Here is a 4,239-nt window from a genome sequence, read left to right as displayed (position 1 = left end):
GATTCCCAAGTTGATTGCTTGGAGATTCTCAAAGGGTGGGTCTGGTGAGTTGGTCCTGGCTGGCCTGGGCTGTCTCCACACCATCTGATGAGGGGACTCCTGTGTGAGGGGCCCTGGGGCAGGGGCCGGGGGTCAGCACTGAATGATCCCAGAAGCATGGGCTGGAGAGAGGCAGCCGAAGGACCACAGAGGCCCCATCTCAGGGCTGCTGGCTGAGCAGATGAGCTTGGGCAATTCCTTCCAGAAGCGAAGAGCAGCGTGGCCCAGGCTGAGGGCAGTGAGGTGCGGTGGGAAGGACACTGCATTTTCAGTCCGGGCTTTGCTCCTTCCCACTGTGTGACCTTGAGCAGATCATTCAACCTCCCTGAATCTTGGCTCATCTGTAAAGTGGGGAGAGTGATTCCTGCCTTGTGCAGTGCTGGCATCTGGTAGGTATCCAACAGTCGTGGCTGTTCTTTTCCCTGTAGTAGAGAATTTTAACTTGGCCATGGACCCCTGGGGGATATGCTTCAGGGTATCTGCCTGTGCTGTGGAAACAGGGGATGGGGTGAGCCTATGCCCCTCGTAACTCTGCCCAAGCACACCCTCTCCCTGCCAAGGACCCCCTGGGCCAGCTGGTCCAGGCCTCTCCCTGATTCTTATTCTCTCAGTTCAGAGCTGCTGAAAGTACAGATTCCTATGACTGCCTCCTTGGTCCTTCTCAGGCCTCAGTTTCCTGATGGGTGAAATGAGGCAGGTTGAGCCTTTGGGGTTCCTTCTAACTCTGGTCAAATCTTGTGCAGTGATTAATTCTGCCCTAGGCAGACTGAGGCAGGGAAAGGCAAGCCCCATGTGATGCTTTACAGCCCTGCTCAAGACGGGACCTGGGCCTGCGCTGACTCCCCGGCAGCTCCCAGTGCATCCTCGGTGACACGGGACATTGTCCGCATGCGAGAGTCAGAGTTTTCCCCATGAATCGACAGGAAGGAAGGGAGAAGTGCTCTCCACAACTGTTAAAACCAGAGAGGCCTTTCAGGCCGAGACTGGCTCTGCCACTTTCCTTGTATGACTATGGACACATTATTTCAGCAGTGAGTCTCCTCATTTACAAAGTTGAAGGGCGGGATAAGGTGGTCCCTTTGGGGCCTCTCCGTAATGGCAGACCCATGAGGCTGGGACAGCTTGGTCCTACCCTGGGCTGTCTGTAAATTTCCTCTTAAAGATCCATCCTGTCCTCATGCTTTCTGGGCCCTTCTTGAGGTTGGCTTGGAAGCTGAAGCTCCCTCCTCCTAAGCGTTTTAGCTGTGGGACTTTAGACAAGTCCACAGGCCTAGCTGAAGCATGCAACCCTTATTTGTAGAGTTGGACCGCTTCACAGGTTCAGGGAGGAGATGAAGGGGTCAACTGTACAGTGATGTGCTGGGTATATGGTAGATTACAAGGTTCATCTTAACACCCCAGGCAGCTGCTATTCATTTTTGATGCTTGAATTGAAAACAGGATGACAGCAGTCTGGTCTAGGCAGACAGCTGGCCCAACATCCTGGAAGCCCATTCATTTGCCCACCCCTACTCCCAGCCCAGAGCTGGCCCTGGGGGAGGTGGTCTCTTGGGGGAGGGACTTGGATCTTCTGAGTTTCCTCAGCTGTTGGGTTGTGGAAGAGCCAAGGGGACATGTGGTACCTGCCTGCGCCTCCTGGCCTCATACACTCCTACAGGCCTGTGTTCCTCCTTCCTGCCCCGGAGGCAGGGCTGCTGGGGCCACTGCTGCTGTTGGAGGATCTGATCTGTGGGTTGGAAGCACCCGTGAGACATGAGGCCGGGGAAAGCCAGGGAGATTCCATCACAGGGTTTTGAAAATCTTCCCCCTTCCTAGCTGTGCCACAGGCCCTCCTTGGCCTCCCTGGCAGGCAAGGGGAGTAAATTGTTCTCAGCTCTGGAAGCAGCAGCTGGGGCATCCCAGGCCCTCCCAGCTCTTGGAGAAGTGCCTGCTATGTGGCCCCTGCCACTCCCCTGTCCAGGCTGGTATAGAGATGGAGCAATCCTTCCAGAGAGCAGTTGCATCCATCAGGACAGAGTGGAGGTCCCTGTACTTTGCTGCCAGGCATATTTTCTGAAACTCTAAATTACATGCACTGTTCGTTTGCCCTGCTGCCTGTGGAATGATATACCCACACACCCCAGCTTGGTGGATGCATCCAGGGTCCCTCTTCCTCTCTCCTCCTCTTTCCCCTCCTCTTTCTCCCTCCACAGGTCCACAACCATCTTTTGATGCCTGTTAAGTGTAGGTACATGTGAGGCTCCAGAGATATAACCATGAAGGAGATGGACACAGAGCTTCCCTCCTCAGCCCCACGCCCTCCTCAGCCCAAGCAGCCCTGGGCTCTTCCCATTGTTCTGGATCCTTCTGAGAGCATTGCCTTGTCTGAGCCTTCATTCAAGCTCCTGCGTCTGCAGTGCCTTTGCCATTTGCTACATCCCAGCCTTCCTTCCAGGCTCCGTCAGGGCCAGCTCTACTCCATGTCCATCCCCTCCCCGGCCAGCTCTGCCCCCGCATCAGCCCCCTCCCCTCCCCAGCATGCGTGCACACCTGCGAAACCAACAGCACAATCAAGACAGTGAATATACCCCTCACCCCAAATCTTTCCTGTGCCCCTTTTTAAAGTGCCCCTCCTGGTGCTGTAAACCATCGATTTGCTGTCTGTCCCTCTAGACCAGTTTACACTTCCCAGAGTTTTAAATGGGTGGAATTCTACAGTGTGTCCTCTCTGTCTGACTTCTGTGATCTTTTGTGACTCATCCATGTTGCACGTATCACTGGCTCATTTCTTCCTGTTGCTGAGTGGTAACTAGTTCTCGGCGTGGAAATGCCCTGTTGGTTTATGCATTTACCTGCTGGTGGACGTTTGGGCTGTTCCTGTGTTTTGCTGTTACAGATAAAGCTCAGCAGCTTGTGCTGATAGGGAAGGAGCACTACTCGGGAGCTGGCAGCCCCCCTGGCTCTGTCACCCACTCCCTGTGTGCAGGACCCTCTCCTCGCCGAGCCTCAGCGTTTGCTTCTGGAACATAAAGAGGACTCATGGGTCCTAAAGTGCCTCCAGCCCTGACAGCTGCTGTCTTTACGTGTCTGCATTGTCCTGGCTCCCAGGGCCTGCTCCACCCCACTGTGCTCATGGTGATGGGAGGGCCTGCGCAGAGTCTGGGCCTGGTTAGGACCAGGGTGCTCTGGGCACAGCGCTGCCCAAGCCTTGCTCCAGGCCCCGAGGAGGAAGCTCTGGTTCCTCGTCCGTTCCAGTGGCCTCAGGTGAAGGACTTTGGAATTAGAAAGGGCTGCCTGACTTGTGCATGAATCCCCTGCAATGTTCTTCCAGGCTCTGCTCCAGGGACCGGAGTCTTTGCCTCATGTGGCAACCCCACTCACTGTTGGAAGCAGACAGCGGACCCTCAGAGTCTACCCGCCTTGGAAGCTGGGGGGCCCGGGGGGCCCGGGCAGGGGAGGTGGAGCTAGGTCTGCCCCTGTTCTCCCTGCCCGGCTCACTGGCTCCCTCCCTGCCCCCCAGCAGCCCCAGCAGTGCCCTACTTAGACCCCAGGGAGGGGTCAGCCCATCTGTTCGCCAGCGATGGGCTGGAGGGGGCGGGGCAGCAGCAGATTCCTATCGCATCTGTGGTGCCAGATCTGGAAGATTAATCCCAAATCATTCAGGTCTTGGGAACACTGGACTCGTTTCCCTGCAGCCTGATTTCACCCCCTCCCCCTCTTCCCCCCTCCTCCCCGCTCCTCTTGCCCTCAACCTGCTACTCCCTTCCCGGGGGCTCAGGGAGGGCTGTGCTCAGGCTTACCCTGTCTTCCAGAGGCTGCTGAAGCAGCAGCCGGTCCCTAACTGCCTGGGAGGGAATCTGGAAAGGTGAGAAAACAGAGCAGCACAGCTACCCAGAGGGTATGGTGGCCAGTTTGGAAGGTGGAACCACAGCCTCGGGGTCAGAAACTGGTTCTGCCACTTACTGGTTGGTTGGGTGACTTTAGGCAAATGGTGTGACCTCCCTCACCTCCTCTCCTCACCCAGGAGGTGGAGACAATTGATGTAATGAGGGTTGTGATGAGGTTCTGGTAACACATCTAGCCCAGCTCCTGGCGCTTGCTTAATACATATTCTGTGCTCCACCCACCCCAGCCCCAGCTGACCTCAGGGTCCTGGACGTCAGCAGCTTCCAGTGGCAGATCTCAACTCTTAAGGTCATCTGAGTGCTCCATGACTGCCCT

This window comes from Lipotes vexillifer, unplaced genomic scaffold, assembly GCF_000442215.2.
Source record: "Lipotes vexillifer unplaced genomic scaffold, Lipotes_vexillifer_v1.1 scaffold717, whole genome shotgun sequence".
Lineage (NCBI taxonomy): Eukaryota > Metazoa > Chordata > Mammalia > Artiodactyla > Lipotidae > Lipotes > Lipotes vexillifer.
Note: the sequence above shows the minus strand (reverse complement) of the source record.